The sequence below is a fragment of the Bubalus kerabau genome, chromosome 9 (assembly GCF_029407905.1).
Source record: "Bubalus kerabau isolate K-KA32 ecotype Philippines breed swamp buffalo chromosome 9, PCC_UOA_SB_1v2, whole genome shotgun sequence".
NCBI lineage: Eukaryota > Metazoa > Chordata > Mammalia > Artiodactyla > Bovidae > Bubalus > Bubalus kerabau.
Window position 1 is genome coordinate 107304992 of NC_073632.1, and position 21449 is coordinate 107326440.

Genomic DNA, 21449 nt, shown 5'->3' on the forward strand with positions numbered 1-21449 from the left:
AGGTATTTCAGCCAATGAGTGAAGAGTAGGCAGTTGACAAGGACAATGATGTGTACACGTTTTAAAATATTCGGAGGGACACTCAGGAGCAGTGATGAAGTGTTCTGACTTTTTGTACAACGGAGCCTTTTTCATTGCACCAAGGAAATGAATATATTAATAGAATGTAAGATAGGTTGTGACCTCACCCCCTGTCGATACTTGGGGTGTTGTTTGCTTAATAATAACCCAAAATGATGTTAAATATAAACAAAACAAATTCATTTTTATGGTTTTCAATTCAAGATAAACCCCAGTCTACTGGTTTTTATCACTATGAAATACTGATTTCTGTTCTATGTGAATTCACTGTGCCAGATTTTCTTCCTAACAACTTAATGATAACAGGACTTCCTGTAATAAATCATACATAATGCAAGTCTGATGTAAACTCCAAAATCCTTTATTCCAAGGAACTGGTGAAAGCTAGACTGGACAACGGTACATGTCCGCTGGTCTGAATTCCTCTTCTTTTCCTTGTCTGGTCCAGATTAAGGTGGTCCTTTTCTATGTGTTCCATGCGGATCTGCATTTGGCTACTTTTTATCCAAGAATCTTCATGACCTTTTAGGGGGAAACCAGGGTACACGTTGGTAAGTGTTCAGCATTCATTCAGAGTATTAAACCTCCCTCGACATTCTTGAGGCTGTTCCTCTAAAGATGGGATGTAAATTGTTCTACTTGTTGTTTAGTCGCCAAGTCGTGTCTGACTTGTTTTTGACCCCATGATCTGAAGCCTGCCAGGCTCCCCTCTGTCCATGGGATTTCCCAGGCAAGAATGCTGGAGTGGGTTGCCATTTCCTTCTCCTGGGGATCGTCTAGATCCAGGGATGAAACCTGTGTCTCCTGCATTAGCAGGTGGATTCTTTGCCGTCTGAGCCACAAGGGAAACCACAGCTGTCCCACTGCTTCCTGTTAGCCTTGGGAATGCTCTTTTCTCTGCACTGGGCTGTGGAGCTAATCCAGCACGTTGTCAGTGTCTGCTTGTCGAGTTCTCTGTCTTGCGTTGCCTTGCTCGGGTGATGGAGGACACTCTCGGATTCACAGGTTGATGGGAGGAATAACTGCTGTTGGGATTCAAGCTGAGAACAGACTTGCCAAACTGGGCAGAGATTCACCCAACGTCTTGACCCTTCCCGATCATGTAGCGGAAAAGCTTGGGAACCCCTGGATGCCTCTGTTACTCTTCTCACAACCAAGGTGACAGGGGCTGTGATGGATAAGGGTGTAGACTCAGCGGCCAGACGGCCAGCATCCGAACCCCGGTTCTTCCTTTCCTGGAAGCGTGACTTGGAGAAGTGACTCTGCCTCCCAGGGCTTTTGTTACCTCATTTGCAGCAAGAGTTTCATTATTGTTCCTGTCTGAGGTTTGTTACAAGGACTGCTGCTGTTTAGTTACTAAATAGTGTCTGATTCTTTGCGACCTCAGCGACTGTAGCCTACCAGGCTCCTGAGTCGATGGGATTTTCCAGGCAAGAGTGCTGGAGTGGGTTGCCATTTCCTTGACGAGTTATTATCTGGGCTGTGCTAAGTAAATGTCAAATAAGTGTTTGTTACAATACCCTGGACAGATGCCATTGTGCTGAAAAATGAATTAACTCTGAGATTTTAGGCGTAAGGTGACACAGAGAAACCCGGAGAAGCGTGGTCACATGTGTGTGGGTGAAATGATCCCGAGTTAAGGTGTGCTCAGCACCATTAAACCTCCTTCAAATGTCAGCGCCCGATATTGGCACATGGAAAGTTTGCTAGGATTGAGGGTTCTAAATTATTCATGAAGGCTCTGCAATCTTGAATCCTTTAATTCCATCACAGCTCTAGTACAAAAGACAAAACCAATGTTTTCTGATTATAGATTTTGTAAAATAAGATCCCTTCAGCTGTGCCAGACTGGTGAAGCTATTTTTTTTTTTTTTAATATAGGGCATGGGCTGCTGTATCTGTTGCTTCAGTGAAAGCCTGGAACTGGAGAAATACCAGGAGAAACCTAACTCCCTGAAAGGAAAAATCATGAGCAGAGGTGTTTTAATCTCTGGATGTGTTATCAAGCTCGTGAGACTATGCTTTGGGGTTTCTATACAAAGACAAAGGCTGAAGATGGTAACTTAACTCTTTCCTAAGTGACGCAGTAGCTCTCTAGTGTGTGTGTGCCAAGTCGCTTCAGTCGTGTCTGACTCTTTGTGACCCCATGGACTATAGCCTGCCATGCTCTTCTATCCTTGGGATTCTCCAGGCAAGAATATTGGAGTGGGTTGCCACTCCAGTATTTCCTTATCAAGGGGACCATCCCAACCCAGGAATCAAACACACGTCACTTATGTCTCCTGCATTGGCAAGTGGGTTCTCTATCACCAGCGCTACCTGGCACTTAGAGTCAAAGGCTTGAGTTTGGGGGCCTTTCTTGTTGACCACGTGCCGTTGTCAGGTCCCCGGCCTTGGTGCCTTTTTGCCCACTTGGCCCCCTGCTACCGTTTCCTCCCCTTGTTCTCCTTTCTACCTCTCTGGTCCAGCCCATTCTTTAAGCCCCAGAACTGAAACACCCCTGTACAGGGTGAAACACCCCCTCCCAGGGCCTCTCTCCAGACTGCCCCAAGGGGAAGCGATTTCTCTACTCGGACTTCCCAAGTTCCATCTTCCGTCCCCTTCCTCCTCCATGCGGATGTATTGATGGCCACTGTCTGCCTCAGATTTTCAGCTAGAATGTAATTTCAACAAGGAATGAATTCTATTCACATTTCTTTAAATCCATGCACTGCCAAGCCCAACAGATGCTAAATAAATAGCTACCAAAGGATTGGGTCCTTGGACCTTCAAATTCTAATCCTGGTTCTGCAGCCAACTTGCCAAAGTAGCTTTCGGGGTGTTAGCCACCTGTACTCTCACACAGATATGCCTAAAATAATAGTAATAACATCATAACAATAGATTGCACTTAGTGAATGCTTGTTAGTTTCGAAATTGTTCTAAGCACTTGACACGTGTTGACTAATTTAATCCTTATAACACCTCTGTAAAGCACGCCATCATCATGTCATAGTGGGGAAACTGAGGCACTGAGCCGCGGGGTGACCTGCCTGAGGACGCAGCAGGAGCCGTGAGGGGCAGAGTCCTAGGGCTCAGACCCAGGCGGTCTCTGCCTCAGTCTCTGGATGGCACGAGCAGTGCTAACCCCATGTAGTGCCGTGTTAGCTTGGTGAGGCTGTAGTCACTCAAACACTCGTCTGGGTGTGGCCGTGAGGGGATTGGGAAGGAATTACTGAGGGGGTGGCGGAGCATGAGACGGTTCAGTCATATCACCAACCCAGTAGACGTGAATCTGAGCGAAATCTGGGAGACAGTGAAGGACAGGGCACCCTGGCCAGCTCCAGTCCTTGGGATTGCAAAGAGTTGGACGTGACTCTGTGACTGAGCAACCACCACTAAGGCCTTTTCTCAGTTGGCTTGAAGTGGGGAGATGATCTTGGGTCATCTGTGAGCCTGACTTCATCAGCTGGTTTACAAACAGGACTGTTGCTGCTGCTGCTAAGTTGCTTCAGTCATGTCCGACTCTCTGAGACCCTATGGACAGCAGCCCACCAGGCTCCCCCGTCCCTGGGATTCTCCAGGCAAGAACACTGGAGTGGGTTGCCATTTCCTTCTCCAATGCATGCATGCATGCCAAGTCACTTCAGTCGTGTCCGACTCTGTGCAACCGTATGGACAGCGGCCCACCAGGCTCCTCTGTCCCTGGGATTCTCCAGGCAAGAACACTGGAGCGGGATGCCATTTCCTCCTCCCCCAAACAGGGCTGAGGCTTCCCCAGAGAGAGAGTGGAGGTTCTGCCCGTCTGTGCCGAGGAACCCCATCCTGCCGTGGTCTTCTCTTTCTTGCCCTCAGCCTCTGCTCGTGTGCGTCTAGCGCTGGTTGTGCTCGCCTGGCTGGACCCTGACCGAGACACGCCAGGACTCCTCCCTGGTGCTCCTGCAGCCTTCTCAGGCTCCCCGCTCTGAAGCCCCTGCTCCCTTAGATCCTCTTTGCCCTCCCTCGGGGCTGTGGTGAGACTCCTCCCCCTCCCCCATCTCAGGTCTGGCCCTGAGGACACGCAGGGTGGAACAAATGCTCTCTCTTTGGGGCTGCAGCCCATGGCGTCCAGCACTTGGAACACGCTTCTTTGCATCGTAGGTAATTCCATCCCCTCCTGGCAGCGGGCGGGGAGCAGTGGCAGGGTAGCGGCCAGCCTCATATCTCTCATCAGTAGAGAGAGATACCAGCCCAAGTGTACCCATTAGTGGATACAAAGGATTAACATTTTCTTGGGCCGAGTTGAAAGGGATTACCCTTGCGCTTTGGTGGTCAGAACATTTGCTTTCCTTCCTGGAGTGTTGATAAGTGCTTTTAAACCCGGGAGACAACAGGGCTCCAGTCATTTGGATTACAGTAATGAGCTGGTGATAGTCACACGAACAATTAAAGAGTTCTCCCCTTTAAGTGCAATGGTTGAATCGTTTCCTCCTGAATTAAAATATGCTGCGTATCTACAAGTTTCAGAGAGCATGGGTGAGTGTGTGTGTGTGTGTTAACTGGGCACAATCATTTATTAGTAATTAACACCTGCATGCATACACATCCACAGTTACCAGGGATTATTGTGTGTTTACAGGAATAACTGGCTCAGAGGAAGTTTCCTTCACATTACCCAGGCCCCCATTTAAGTGAAATATCATCAGGGCAGTGTTCTAAGGCCCTCTCTCCATTCTGTCCTTTTTCCCTTTTGTCAAATAAAGACACAAGCAAAAGCTACCTCCGCGAAGTGACTCGGGTAAAGCTCAGAGCCTATTTACGTGCGCCAAGCTTGGTTGTCCTGTTCTGAGAACTAGCAGGTGGCATCAGGACGGTGGTCAGGGTGGGCGGGCAGGGGAGGAGTGTTGAGAGCACTCTGCTTTGATCTCGCTCCAGAGCAGGGCTGTGTCCCGGGCTCAGGGGGTGGGAGGAGGTGTCTGTACACTTGGCCGCTTTGTCGGGGCCTTTGCTGTGAACATGAGTGTTAAGCCTCCACCTCGGAGCAGAGGCGGTCAGGTCTGGACACAGCATGACACCTGATGTTTACCGCAACCTGCGTGTTCACCGTGGGGCTGCCCTGTGTGGTCCTTCTGGAAATCACCGTCTTTGCAGGAAGTGCTCCCATGGGAGGACTTCCAAGCAAACTAATTGGAGTTTGATGGAGAAGATGGTGTTGGGGAACTTCGATTTTAAATTGAATTCAGGGCTTTTCTCACAAAGTACAAGAAATCAGATCTCATCTATTCTCTGTTTACCCTGCACGTAGGTATGTTCACGTAGGGTTGTGTGCGCATTTGTGTAAGTTGAACAGCCAAAGGTAGGATTTTTCAGTTCAGTGCTTGTGATTTCTAAGGCCTAATTGATTTCCACCTTTCCTAAGGATAACCTATGCCTTAAAAGTCATTGGAGAAATGTGTATGCTCAGTCCTCAGCGCTGTCTGACTCTTTGCGACTCCATGCACTGTAGCCTGCTGGGTTCCTCTGTCCATAGGATTTTTCAGGCAAGAATTCTGGAGTGGGTGGCCATTTCCTCCTCCAGGGGATCTTCCTGACCTAGAGATCGAACCCGTGTCTCCTGTGTCTCCAGCATTGCAGGCAGATTCTTTACCCGCTGAGCCACTGAGGAAGCCTGAAATGATCTTCCAAAATGACTTTCTCAAAAGTTTGAAGAGCAGAGATCTCAGAGGAAGGAATTGATAAATAGGCTCTCTCTACACTTGGGCTCACTCTTAAAATTTTCTATTCAAACCATTGTGTACAAAAATGTTTCCATTTGTTTTGAGGGCTGCTAGTATTTCAGATGGAGAAGGCAATCAATGGCACCCCACTCCGGTACTCTTGCCTGGAGAATCCCATGGCAGAGGAGCCTGGTAGGCTGCAGTCCATGGGGTCGCTAAGGGTCAGACACGACGGAGCAACTTCACTTTCACTTTTCACTTTCATGCATTGGAGAAGGAAATGGCAACCCACTCCGGTGTTCTTGCCTGGAGAATCCCAGGGACAGGGAAGCCTCATGGGCTGCCGTCTATGGGGTCGCACAGAGTCAGACACGACTGAAGCGACTTGGCAGTAGCAGCAGCAGTATTTCACAGATAGATCAAACTTGTGTTCTTTTTTTTTCAATTTATTTATTTACTTGAAGGATAATTACAATATTGTGATGGCTTTGATCATACATCAATATGAATCAGCCATAATGGCAAAAGGAGAGGGTGGGATGATTTGAGAGAATAACATTGAAACGTGTTCTTAAGGGCGACTGTTTGAGAAAGAAAGTTCCTTATTTTCCTTTTCAGAACTGGTGGCACAGGGAGGGGGGACTGAAGAAAGCTGGAGGAACCCCAGGTGCTTCTCGCTTTGTGGCAGAACATGCCCCAGGCCATGGGTGGGGAAGCTGAGACCTCAGGAGCTTAAGAGACCCATCCAAGTGCACAGCCCCGCCCCCGCACCCCCGACCCAGGGAGGGTGGAGCAGCCCTTATGAATGAATCAAAGGCCTGGTTTTCTTCCTGTGGCAACAGGTTGCTTGTGGAGTTCTCACATCCAGCCTTCACAAAGTCTGCTGTGGTTTCTGGATGGGAACCCAGCGCAGGGCCTGGGAAATGCGTTCTTGACAGCAGGAGCCAAGAGGAAACAGATCATGCACCTTTTTTATCCCATTGTTACAGGGTGGGACTCGGCTGCCCCCAGACAGGCTTGTTATGAAAGAAAGTTCACATCAATTCATGAGGCACTGAGGCCGCTCCAGATGAAAGGCCACGGGAAGCGCAGCGCTTCTGAGTGTGATGGGAGCTCAGGAGGGAACAAACTGGAATAATCGAGAGGTTCTCAGCTGGTAAACAGGGTTAATCTGGTATCCATCCAGACAGTGGAATTTCAAACAGGAAGGCCTTACATGCATCCAGAAAGGGTTCCTGAAGGATGTCTACAGTCTTGCCTGAGGGGAGCAGAAAGGAGTGTGTCTTTGGGGAGTCGTGGAAGAGTTTAATGGGTCACTCACCACTCTGTGTTGCCTGGAGGGGTGGGGGTCTGGGGGCAGGCCTTAGCCTCCCGGCACCTCCTTTCCTCACTGTGTCTGGCGGGTGTTTGGTTGTCTTTGTAGCCTGACATGCAGCGGGCATTTAATAAATATTACCATTTCTCATGAGAACTAGAGCTCCATCTACATGAGAGTCACACACCTGATCACTGGGGTGAGTGCTCTCTTCTAGACAGCAGCTATTTTCATATTTGGGTAAATCTGCTGGGAAAACGTTAAATTGTTCAGAAAGCCCGAAGGGTTTCCCTGGAAATAAAATAACAGTCAAACCTGGTGTAATCTGTCCTTTAAAATGAAAAGCTGTATTCAATTCCATAAAATGTCAATCAAATAATTTATTCTACCTATTAAATGTATCATAAAATGCTCAGAGTTTATCTGGGGAAACAGACTCACCAACAAATAATTGCAACATTGCATTGTTAGTTGAACTAAGTGGCCTGAGAATTTGGTGGTGGAGGAGGGAGCTGGGAAGGGCTTCCATGGTCGATGGAATCTCCTGTGGGCAGTGGGATCGTGGCTCCTCTTGGTGGGTGCAGATGGTGGTTATGTTAGCTGGTTGGGCTGACGTCTGCCCCCTCTCTACCTGGGCCCTGGGCTGCGTCCTCTTGAATGAAAGGATGTCGTCTCCTAATTTTCACAAAGGTGCCCAGTGGGCTGGTAGAGGTTCTGCAGGGAATGTGCAGGGAACATCACAGAGGGTGGGCGCCAGGTCCAGGTGGGTCTCGGTGAGAAGAACTCATCCTGATCTTCTCTCATCAGTTCTCCAGTAGAGGGTCTACTTGTGGTGTCCCCAGACTCCAGACCGGCCTGGAATCAGAGCCATCCCACCTCATGTGTAGGCAGCAGTGGGGTGCACGCCAGGCTGCCGTGTTTGGAGGTTTACAGAGTGACTCATGCCAAACAGAAAACTGGAGACAATTTTGCATCTTACCAATAAGAGGTGAGCATCTAGTTTTCCTTTCGTGGTCCCACTTTAGTTTTCAAATCACAGGTTATATTCTTTTATTTTTTTCCTCCTATCTTTATTGAGAAATCTTTAGAAAATAAAATCTACTGAAAAACCAAACGTATACTGTTAACAAAGGCTCTTAAAGCAACATTTGGTGTGACCTCAGCTTCAGCGTTCAGGAAGTAATGGTAATATTTCTAAGCAGAATAAAGACAAATTTAACTTCTTTGATTTGATACTTAGGGAAGTTTTTTTTTTCTTTTAATCTGACACTTTCAATGAAAAGCTTAAGTGTTAGTATTTGTGTTGCATTCAAAATATACCCATGTGTTCTCAAATAACGTTTTATACCATTGTAAACATCTTGTACACAGGCCCTTCTAAATAAATATATCCTCTAACAGTGAACTGTGATACCTATTTCTTAATGAAAAACTAGGATTACAAATCACCACTATCGTGTTGGTTTGCTGACCCCTAATAAACTGGACTGGAGAAGGAAATGGCAACCTGCTTCAGTATTCTTGCCTGGGAAAGCCCATGGACAGAGGAGCGTGGCAGGGTACAGTCCATGGGGTTGCCAAGAGTCAACATGACTTAGTGTCTGAACCACCACCAACAATAAATCAGATTGGTTATGATACTTGCTGTAATCATACATGCTGGAGTTTCACGAATGGATCTGTAGTAACTCTGGGGCCCCACTGGTCTTTAAATGCATGTGTATTTCTTCGACCACGGGTCCTTTGTGGCATTGGCAAGGTCACTGCTAAGAGTGACATCCAGGAATTACTCAATGCATGCCAACCAATTTCTGCTTAGGCTGAGTATTTTTTTTGGCTTAATCATGTCAAATACAAAAAGTATGTATCAAAACCTAAATAGAAAATACATTGAAATAGATATGTCCCTCAAAATTATTGTCCATGATTGTCAAGAAGCTTTCCTGTATGTTTTCTTCTAGTAGCTTCTGGTCTTCCATTTAAGTCTTTAATCCATTTTCAGTTGACTCATGTATATGGTGTGAGATAAGGGCCCAATTTCATTTGCCTGCATGTAACTATTCACACTAAGCATTCAGTAAAGGATCTTTATTGAAGAGCCTCTCCTTTTCTTTGTGTTTTCTTGTCATTGTTACCAAAGATTGGTTGACTTGTAAATGTGTGGATTTATTTCTGGATGATCCTAAAGTAAAAATAGACAAGAGGGGTTGTGTAAAGCTATAAAGCTCTGCACAGCAGAGTAAAAAATCAGCAGAGTGAGGAGACAACCTGTGGGGTGAGAGAAAGAACCGTACATCTGAGTCGTTTGAGTTCCTAATATCCAGAATATGTTAATATCAGGAACTCAAACAACTCATTAGCAAAAAACCTACCCAATTAAAAAATGGCTAAAGGACCCAAACAGACATTTCTCAAAAGAAGAGATACAAATGGCCAGGTGAATGAAAAGATGTTCAACATCACTAATCATCAGGGAAATGCAAATCAAAGCCACAGTGAGATGTCACTTCACGCCCGTTAGGATGGCTGTCATCAAAAAGACAAAAGAGAATAAGTCTTGGCAAGGATGTGGAGAAAAGGAAAGTCTTGTGTACCGTTTGAATGTAAGGATGTAAAATGGCAAAGCCATTATGGAAACCAGTATAAAGTTGCCTCAAAATATTAACATGATCCAGCAATCCCACCTCTGGGTATATGGCTGAAGGGAATGAGATCAGTATCTTGAAGAGATCTCTGTACTCCTGCATTCACTGGGGCATTATTCACCACAGCCGTGATATGGACGTGAACCAAGTGAATGGTGAAGAGTGACTGCGTAAAGAAAAGTGTGTGTGTGTGTGAGTGTGGGTGTGAGTGAGTGTGAGTGTGAGAGTGTGTGTGTGTGTGTGTGAGTGTATGAGTGACTGAGTGTGTGAGTGTGAGAGAGTGTGTGTAAGTGTGTAAGTGTGTGTGTGAGTGTGAGTGTGTGAGTGTGTGTGTGTAGACAAGCAAATGTTATCCAGTCATAAAAAGAGACTGTGCTGTTTGCAACAGCGTGGATGGACCTGACCCACATTATACTAAGTGAAATAGACCCAGAAAGACGACAGCTCCAAGCATCACTTCCATGTGGAATCTTAGAGAGCAAACAGGACGGGGCTGCCAGGGGCAGGGGCGGGGAAAGGGAGTGATATTGTCCAAGGGTACAGAGTACTTACATAGGATGAAGAAGCTCTGGAGGTCTAGTGTACCAGTGTCTATAGTTAGTAATGTAATATTGCATACCTGGAATTTGCTATGATCATAGATCTTAAGTGTTCACACACCACACACACACAGACATATCTATGTGAGGGATGGATATGTGAATTAGCTTGATTTCGGTGATGATTTCATAATGTATATCTAGACATCATGTTGTACAACTTAAATATATACCATTTTTACTTGTCAATTTTGTCTGAGTAAAACTTCCCTGGTGGCTCAGATGGTAAAGAATCTGCCTGCAATGCAGGAAACTAGAGTTGATCCCTGGGTCGGGTAGATCCCCTGGAAAGGAAATGGCTACCCACCCCAGTGTTCTTGCCTGGAGAAGTCCAAGGACAGAGGAGCCTGGAGGCCACAGCCCACGGGGTTGCAAAGAGTGGGACGCGACTGAGCAACTCACACTTTCAAAACTGGAAAAGGGAAGATTTTGCTTAACTCATAAGAACACATGTGGTGCTAAAATAATAGCTTCAGATTTTGCCAAAAACTGTTAATCTTATGAGTGGGTTTTAAAATTGAGGCTTAGACTAAACCTCCATAAAGGTAGACATGATATGCTAAAGCGAGGCACGTATTAGGTGTAGCATTTCATATGACATATACTTACGTATTTGTAGCCAGTGACACACTTTACCAACTCAAAAAATGCAGTCATGTTTCTTTCATTTTTCAGGTGGTTGCTGAAGGTGCCCTCTGTCTATAAAACAAGAGTTCCACCACCTCACTTTTGAGGCCTTTCATTACCTCCTGTCCACGAAAACCCCTAAGAACCTGGGGTCACACTCTGTTCAGAAGCTGGCCAGCTTCATGGCCTTGGGGCCTGCACTCACATAGCAGTTAAGGCCACTCCTGTGTCCACTCGTGGGCCCCCTGGCCGTCTTACTCCTGGATGTCACACATTTCAGTTCACACACACTTGCAGCCACTGTGCCCCAACCACCATCCCAGGGGGCTGGGCCTCAAGGGGCTTCCAGATTTAGCCCCAAACCCTGAATTCTTAGCTTCTTGCTTTGAGTCAGGGTGCCAGGCCAGTCTTCCCTGCTTATTTAACTTATATGCAGAAATGTTGTTGTTCAGTCAGTCATGTCCTACTCTTTGCAACCCCATGGACTGCAGCATGCCTGCTTATATCCAGAGTACATCATGCAGAATTCCAGCTGGATGAAGCTCAAGCTGGAATCAAGATTGTTGGGAGAAATATCAGCCTCAAATATGCAGACACCACCCTAATGGCAGAAAGTGAAGAGGAACTAAAGAGCTTCTTGATGAAGGTGAAAGAGGAGAATGAAAAAGCTGGCTTAAAATTCAGTATTTGAAAACTAAAATCATGGCCTCTGATCCCATCACTTCATGGCAAATAGATGGGGAAACAGTGGGAGATTTTATTTTCTTGGGCTCCAAAATCACTGTGGATGGTGACTGAAGCTATGAAATTAAAAGATACTTGCTCCTTGGAAGAAAAGCTATGACAAACCTAGACAGCATATTAAAAAGCAGAGACATCACTTGGCCGACTAAGGTCCATGTAGTCAGAACTATGTTTTTTCCAGTAGTCACGTTTGGATGTGAGAGTTGGGCCATAAAGAAGTGTCCGTGTTAGTCGCTTAGTCATGCCTGACTCTTTGTGACTCCATGGACTGCAGCCCATCAGGCTCCTCTGTCCATGAGATTTTCCAGGCAAGGATACTGGGGTGGGTTGCCATTTCCATCTCTGATAAAGAAGTCTGAGCACAAAGAATTGATGCTTTCAAACTGTGGTACTGGAGAAGACTCTTGAAAGTCCCTTGGACAGCAAGAAGATCAAATCAGTCAACCCTGAACTTTCCAGTCAAAGGAAATCAACCCTGAATTTTCATCTTATTTTGTTTCAGAAAAAAATTTACTATCTGCAAATAGTGAGTGTAGTTCCAGATGGGTCGTATATGAGGTGTGTGTGGTAGAAATGTCTGGCAATGTTTGGAAATATGGGTCTGGAAGTCAGGAGAGAGGAAATCTATAAAGACCAGTCATCGTACACAGAAGCCAAATGTGCATGCCTGGAAAGAAGAGACGAAAAGAGGGGTCAGGACAGAACTCGGGGGAAAGCCAACACTGAAAACGTCCAGGGATGATCAGAGAGTTGGGAGGAGAACCAGAGAGCTGTCTTGCAAAGTCACTGATGAAGAGAATTTCAGTCAGGAAGGATAAAGTTGTGAAAAGGGCCAGTTTTCAAAAAAGATGAACAGGATAAGAACGGGACAGAGGTCATCTATTACCTTCCCAGAGCTGCTGTAACAAAGCGCCACACACCAGGTGGCTGAAGACAGCAGAAACTGGTCTCTCACAGTTCAGAGGCTAAAAGTCCAAGATCAGGGTGTCAGCAGGGCCACACTTCTGAAGGCCCGGGGAAGAACCCCTCCTTGCTTCTTCCAGCTTCTGGCGGTGCCTTCTGTCCTCGGTGTTTTTCCCCAGCTTGTAGACTCATCCGTCCACTCTCTGCCGCCATCGCCACGTGACCTTCTCCCTGTGTCTCTCCGTCTCTTATAAGAACCAACAGTTACACTGGATTAGAAGCTTCTATAATGTCCTCCTCTTAACTTCATGACATCTGCAAAGACCCTATTTCCAAATTCAGCCACATTCACACCTTTCAGATGGACCTAGATTTTCAGGGAACACTGCTCAACCCAGGGCTTCCCCTGTGACTCAGAGGTAAGAGAATCTGCCTGCCAATGCAGGGGTCACAGGAAATGCCAGTTCCATGCCTGGATTGGGAAGATCCCCTGGAGGAGGAAATGGCAACCCACTCCAGTATTCTTGCCTGGGAAACCCTATGGACAGAGGAGCCTGGCAGGCTACAGTCCATGGGGTTGTAAGAGTCGGACAGGACTGAGCACACACTGTTCAACCCAGTACAGGTCACCTTTCAAAGATGGTTGGAGACAGAATCATTTCAGTTGGGCGAGTGCAAATTGCATGGCATGGACAGGAAGCAGGAATCGGGGTGTGTGGGTAGTGCCCTGACCCTGTTGGCGGGGTAGAGGCAGCTTGACAGGGAGGTGGGTAGAAGGAGGCAGGCATTTCCCTGTACTTTTTCCTGGGCAGGAGAAACCAGGGCAGGTTTCTAGGCTGCAGAGAGGACCCAGTCAACAGGGCAGACATGGGGAGCGACGCTGCATGGAGCCAGGCCTGGGGGAGGGCAGGGGCCTTGGGGTCTGGCTCAGGGCTGAGGAGCACACCTGGAGGAGGGGGATCAGCGGCCCTGGATGGAGCCATTCGCCAGATGCTGGCTAGCCTTCAGGCAGAGGGCAAATGGAGCTCGGTGTGCTGAGGTCACTCAGGGGCTGCTCTTTCCTTCTCCGTGGGCCTGGCTCTGTTTCTTTGTTCTCTTGATTTTACAGGTAGCTGTGGAAACATATGGCTGCCATGTGCCTCCTCAAAGGCTCTGCGGCTCATTTCTGAAGCCCCGATGGATGAAGCAGTCAGTGTCTTCTTGGGGCTGGTGTCAGCTCTGACAGCCGTAGGTGCACCCCTGAGGGTCCCAGGGAGGCCACCCCCCGCCCCCTGCCCCGTGCACAGAGAAGAATGAAGAAAAAGGAGGAGGAGGACACAGCTGAGTCCTCAGAACCTGGAGAAATCCAGTGAACTCAAGCCCAGAGCACTGTGTCCTTTGGGTGGGGGTCTCCACTCCCAGTCCTGGTCTCAGGAAGTTAAGGGGTCACACGGGAGTGACTGTCGGCACACCCTGTAAGTTCTGTCCTCACAGACCAATGAGTTGATGTTTTGCACAAAGTGCATTTTTGTTGATCTTTCTTTCACGATGAGTGTTGGGGAATTTTCAGACATTCTGAATTGCCCTCTAAATTCTGAACTAATAAAGACGCACAGGATTTAGATAGGGTTGAATTTGTACTTTGCTGGAAAAACTGGATGGGCTGGGGCTTGTGCTGTGTTGAGCTTAGTCTCTCAGTTGTGTCCAACTCCTTGTGACCCCATGGAATGCAGCCCACCAGGCTCCTCTGTCCATGGGGATTGTCCAGGCAAGAATACTGGAGTGGGTTGCCGTGCCCTCTTCCATGGGATCTTCCCAACCCAGGGATCAAACTCAGGTCTTCTGCACTGCGGGTGGATTCTTTACTGTCTGAGCCACCAGGGAAGCCCATGAATACTGGAGTGGGTCACCTATCCCCTCTCCAGGGGATCTTCCCAACCCAGGAATTGAACCAGAGTCTCCTGCATTGCAGGCAGATTCTTTACCAGCTGAGCTACCAGGGAAGCCCACTGGGGCTTATATGTGAGTTCAAATGAGTTTCCTAGTCTTTTTTCATAAATCGAACTTATGGGCTGAGTTTATGGGCCCCAGCAGGTGGAGGGCCTGCTATGGTGATCCTACAGTCTGCGAGTCTCAAAGCAAGCCCAGGGAAACAGAGGAGGGCCCTCCATGATCAGCTTTCTTTGGCTCTGAGCCCCGACTCTCAGAGAAAGGACAACCAATGGTGGTCAGAGTCTCATAGTCCCACTTATTACATGCACCATCTTTACATTCCTCAGGAGGAGCCAGCAAGGTAAGAGAGAGGACAGCTCAAGCTAGGGTGGTAGAAGTGAAAATAGAAAGGGACAAAAGATTGTTATTTGCAGAAGCGGAGTTGAGAGAATTATAAGTTCCATGTGCGGTGGAAGTGAAGAGCTTCATGGAGGATGAAGTCAGTGGTGTCTGTCGCTACAGAAACTGTAAGAAACGTTTGGATCTGGTTATTAGGTGGTTAGGAGTAGGTTGCAGCTTGGTGGAACCAGGTATGGTTATGAGCACATAGAAGGTGAAGATAAAAATGATGGTTTGGCTTTTGGAGGGCTTATCATTTTCTGTGAAAGTTCATGTCATCATAATTATCACTTGATGCATGACAAGTGACCTTCAAAATTAGTGGCTTAAAACAACAACCATTTTCTTATATCTCACAATTCTGTGAGTCAGAAATTTGGGTAGATGTTGGCTTAGCAATTGTTCTGCTTCACACACACTCCTTTACTGGCCGTAAGTGGCACGTGGGCTGCTCTGGATGGTGTGAGATGGCTGGACTCCTGTGCATGACATCTGCAAGGGTCAGCTGGAAGGGTGGAGTCTTCTGGGCCCCTCTCCTCAACATTCACAGATGTCCTGAAGTCACAATGGCCTTTCTTTATCTTTAGCTCTGGAAACACACCCCTAAAATTCTTGGAAGTCATCTTTTTTTTTTTTTTTAATAGAGGAGATCTCTGAGGACATCTGCCTTGGGCATCCTTAGCAGGATGTTTGTCTGTCTGAAACCATCTATGAAATGCCACCTTAGGTCTCCTAAGGCCTTAACAAAAAATCTTGTACTAACATCTTTGATCTTTGCCCTGAAGCCATCTTTTTCCCTCTTTGAGAATCTTTTGCTGGGAGAGGCTAAGGATAAGAGTTTATTTTCAAACCTAACAATCCATGGCTCCTTTATATTTCCTCTACATTCTGCTGAAAAAATGAATAGTTCCTTCCTTGTCTTCTTGAATGTCATCATTGCCAGCCAGAGGAAGAGTTCTGTATGCTGCCAGCAAAGCTCCTCAGCCAAATCCAGGAATTTATAGATGATACCTTTCATTTTCCATGTTACTTCAAGGGATGGTTTTGTCAAACAACTTGCCCCTACATAACACATATAATCTTCTCCCCAGTCTCCAGCAAAAAGTTCGCACTGCTCTTTCTTTTCATTGACAGGCCCTTTGAAGCCTTTCAGACCTTTTCCCACCGCCAGGTCCCAAACCCTGCACTGCATGTTGTAATTTTTGTCATAGCAGCAGACTGCTTCTAGGTTAAAAGTCCCCCCCCCCCAACCCCGCCACACCTAATAGCCTGTGGCTGCATAACAAACTAATCCAAAAGTTAGTGACTTAAAACATTAAAAATTTTTTATTACACTTCATATTTGGGAAGTGAAGGATTTAAGCAGGGCTCAGCCGTATGGTTCTTCTGTTCCATGTTGCATCAAATGAGATTACCTGTTATTATTCAGCTGGCAGTTAGACTGGCTTGGGAGGATTTAAGACAAGATCCTGGGGCTTGGAGCTCCTAGCAAAGAACTCCAGGGCCCTAGCTCTCCTTGGGCTCTGGCACCCTAGCAAGGATAGAGGGAAGGCTGGACTCAACCAGGTCCCTCCTCCTCTTCTCACATCTCAGGGCTTCCCCATAAACCATCTAAGGCAGGATGATCAGACTCCTTACATGGTGGCTCAGGACTCTAGGAAACCAAAGTGATAGTTGCCAGTCCTTTTGAAGCAAAGCTATGCCCAGACCTGACCTCATGTCATTTTCTCTGTACTCTATTAGTTGAAGCAGAGACTTGCCTCAAGCCTATGGGAGGAGAAATGGTTCCCTTCTCTTAGTGGGAGGAGTATCCAAAAATACATGGCCATTTTCACTCACAATAGCTCACCAATCAAATTGATCAATCATAAAAATCACCTGCAGATATGTTCTATCAGCATGTAGTGGCATAGTGGGCATTTAGTAAATATTCTTAACTTACTGAGTGATGCAAATTAATCTGTTTCCCAAAGGAAATAATAGAGTACAGAGGGGGCCTTTGCATTAATAGCAGATTCTTGGTTTCTGTGAACTTGCTCTGTGCACTTGTGCAAATCCCTCCACTTCACGGAGCCACAGTTCTTTTATTTGCAAATGTTAATAATATTCTGTTATGTACCATATAAAGTTGTTCTGCTATACTTGATATAAAAATCAGAAACAAAATATTTTAAAGAGTTTATAAGATCCAAATTGTTCAGTGTTCAACAGAGCTTTAGTGACTAAGCAGAAGAGCTCTGAAGTCAGGCTATCAAGTTTACCTTCGTTTCCTGTGTGGTCTTGACTTCCTAAACCATCTGAGTCCTCATTCCATTAATTGGAAAAAGGCTGTTACAATCTCGATCTCATGTAGCACACAAAGCACAGTAGACTCAATAGACTCAGTGCTGCTCTAATTGTTACTCTTCAGTGCTCTGAGGCTAGAAGTCAAGGTTAGGTTTGACCATGCCTCATTTTAAGATCTGTGTGTATAAGTTGGTGCAAGGAAGGGCGAGAGCCATCCCATTGCAGTGTGAACAACGTAGTCAATGGGGCAGGAATAGGACAGTAGTTTGGAAAATTGATCCCAAATCAAGTCTGTTTGTTGCTATGTATCAACAAGTCAAACAGTAAAAAATATCCATAAAAATGGTTTCTTCCATAGCCATTTGATTTCTGTCTAATAAGACAGCTTGTTATTACCCGTTAAGTCCTAGATTTAGCAGTTATGTCAGAAATCTGTGTCTGTGACATAGTTAATCCTCAGTGGGTATGCCTTGCATAATCAGCTGGTATTTAATTAACATGTGAAACTTCCCTGTTAAACCTAAATTAAATATGTGGTGGGTCTATTTGAGATCATTTAGAATGTTGTCAGAGCAACGTTTTCCTTGGCTGAAATGTCATTTTGTTAAATCCTAGAGTTTCGAACACTCACATGAAGAGGAAAACAAGTAAGGGCTTCCCCAGGAGAGGCTGCAGAGGGAGTTTAGTGCGGTGGCAAAGCGGGGAATCTCAGCTCCCCGGCACCCTGCTCCTTGCGAGTGAAGCAGCCGTTCTCAAAGTGTGGTCGCTGGCAGCTGCATCTGTAGCCCTGTGAGAAATGCAGGTTCTTGGACCCTCCCCAAACCCACTGAAATGGAAATTCTGGGAGAGGTCCAAAGGATCTGGGTTCTCACAGGCCTCCAGGTCCTTTTAAAGCCCATCCGTTGAAGGACCACCAAACTAAGGTCAGGTGGTCAGGCGGGGGATACAGCGAATATAAACCATCCCTGGAAAACGTCACCTCATTATATCACCACCGAGAAAATAACTTACCCCCAGAGGGGATCTGTATCTTGGCAATTCTTTTTCTTTTTTGTCTTTATTATATTAAACATGTCAGTCAAGAATCCTGGTTCCCCTGGTGATGAGTAACTGGGATATAAATGTGCAGTTACAGATATAAATTCTGAAATGCTTGCAGAGGTTCACAGTCACTTGACTTTCAATGGGAAGAGATGCTGTCTTCTTCTGCCTGGGCTGCATGCTCCCCTTCTCCCCATCAGCTGGTTTCGGCATACCCTTTACTTCCCGTGCTCCTCTCTCCTGTCCCTCCAGAGTTCAAGGACATCAGATGCCATCTGTAAACCACATCGCCAGAGACTGAGTTATACACCCGAGCCCGCAGGGAAGACACGAGATAGATTTAAGCTGGAGCCCTTCAGAAGTGCGGTGCGTGCACGGAGAGGGAAGTGAAAGCAGCATTTTGTGATGCGGGAGGCAAATTCTAGAAGGCGTTTGCAGAGACCGGGAAGGACAGAGCGAGTAAAGAGAGAGCAGGCATCTCTGGGCAAGGGCCACATAGTGAGCTCAACCAGGAACGAGTGTGGTCTCCAGGCAAAGTGGGTTTTTGTCTTCGAGCTGAAGTCAACACGCCTATTGCTGCCAAAAGGCATGGACGTCTCAGAAAGGACAGAATGCAGATGGCGGAGGCTCATCTGGGAGGGACTAACAGGACGGTTTCTCTGTCAACAGGACAGGAAAGGCAGAAGAGCATGAGGCATCTCCTTCCAAGCCTTTCCGGACACACGCAACGATGGGGAGGGAGAAACCAAATCCTCATATCGGTGGGAGACACGGAGAGAGCTCGGGACCAAGCCTGGCATCCGAGCTGGTCATGCTTAGGTTAGCACAGCTTGCGAGCTGGTTATGGTTAGATTTGCACGTATTTGCCAAACACTGGGCTGTGATGTCAACTAGGGATCAAGTGATTCTATTTCGAAACAAAGCAAAACTCTTCCGCTCTATATTTTCATTTGTGAGAATTTCCCTGGCCCAGTGCTTATCCTTAGTTTTTCCTCTTTCATTTCTAGGAGGTTCTCACTTCTCCAAACAAGAGGGCTTCTGGTAGGGAAATTGAAACAGTGGTGTTGGTGACTCGGGGCTCGTGTGAATGAGGCCTTGAAGTGTGGTCTGAAATACTAACTTCCCCCGGCAGCATCACCGCCGATGGCCACCGAAGAGCAAATGCAGGCTGGCATAAGGTGCAGAAATAATGAAAACCTATGATCTAGATCATTCGGGCCACAGGAAACCCACCCCAGGGGCACATCATCACGGGAATGGAGCGTGGGGAAGGTCTCATGTTACAGACACGTCCACAAGCCGACACGGTCGACCTGCAGCGCCTGCCTGCCTGTAGGAGAGGGAGTCTGGGCTGCAGCCTCCAGTGGGTGGTGGCTCCCTCTCCTAAGGGAAGGTCAGGCTGGTCTGGCTCTGACAGTGACCAGGCAGGTCGAAAGGCAGGAGGAATAATACATAATCGACTTGGCCAAAGGAGCTCCCAAACCTCCCCTTCCCCTGCCACCCGTGGGCTCTGCCTTGACTCGGTTGGAGCAGCTGAGGGTGGAACTCAGAGACCAGGGCCACCTGGTCCTCAGAGCCCAGTCCTGCTGAAACAGCAGAGCTGTATAGGAATTCTTTTCATTGTGCATGAAGTGTAGGCACAGTGGGCTGCCGTGACCTCTCATCCTGAATGCCCTCCTGACTCCAGAGGAGTGTTTTATGGCTCAACACCCCACACAAACAAACACATATGGGGGTTAGGCAAAGACAGATTCTTTCAACAGGTGGTTGAAATTTAGCAGCACTTTGGAGGCTGGTCTAAACCAATGGCTCCTAAGCATCCTTTTCCACTAATAGAAATTATTTTGAGACAAATTAAGTACAGGGCCCCTCTCTTTTCGGGACTGGATTGTGAATATAAAATGCTTTATGTATATAAAAACCTTATAGTATGTGGTGATCACTCTGTGTCCAACTCTTTGTAACCCCATAGACTGTAGCCCACCAGGCTCCTCTGTCCATGGAAATCTCCAGGCAGGAATACTGGAGTGGGTTGCCATTTCCTTCTCCAGAAAAACCTTATAGACTGTTCATAAACTGATATGGCACATAAAATGAATGTCAAAGTCATACTCAAAGTAAACCTTGTATTTAAATAGCTCAGACCTTTTCCCCCTGAATTACGTAATTGTTTTCCAGCCCTGAAGAAAATAATAACATTGGCATTTCATAAATAGGGAAGGAAAATCAACACGATGGGTCTAAACCGGGCTGTGCAATCAGATTACCCGGAAATGAACAAACACGTACATGCAAGAGAGACGAGCAGAATCTGTGTCTGACCACACCGCAAAGAATTCATAGGCTGCCGCTCAGGCTCAGGGAGGGGAGGGACGGACGCGGGAGGAGTCCTGGGCCCTGGATGCGGCCAATCAGGTGCTCCTGGCGTTCACTTCCTTCCTCCTTTCTCAACCACGCTTCCTCTGGTTACTTCTGGGACTTCCTGTGTCGTTTCCTGCTTCCATAAAAACCTAAGTTTAACATTTTCTAAAATTAAAACTTCAGTCAGCTCAAGAAAAGCAAGCTCTGTCTCTTCTTCCTTGAAAGAAATGGCTGGAGTGTGAATCTGAACAAAGGGGCGTCTAGTTAGGAGGACCTGGCTTGTCCTAATAGACGCCCCCGCTCTTGGCTAATTGCCGACCTTAGCTAACTTCACACGGAATTTTCTGCCTGTGTCCAGCGGCCTAGAGATCAGAGCCCCAGCCCCAGCCCCAGCCCCCTTGGGATGTGTGCTATCACGGGCTGCCCTTGGAGCATCTGGGAAGACATCCAAAATAAGTGATGATCAGATGACCAGAAAGGAGAGGAGGTGTCATCTGAAAGGGGGCAGTGTGGGGTGGAGGAAACAAGAGTCCCTCCAGCTTCAAAGTCTTCATTGATGACCACGAGGCCCGTAAGGCCTAAGACCCACCCCCCCTCCCCCGACTCTTTTCTTCTTGGCGTTACTTGAGCCTGATCAAGACTTCTTGTGTGTACTTTGAGACACGGTCAACCTGTTGGACACAAAACAGGTGCACTTGGGCAGCATTTTGCTGTAGCAAAGTGACACCAAGGGTAAAAGCAATCGGCAGTCACAACAGCCTATGGGGGAGAGGTCAGGAGCAAGGTCTGGGCTGGCGGCCAATTGTCAGGGTTCTCCACACCCCTCATCCCCGGACGAATGAGCTGTCTACACCGCCCGCCC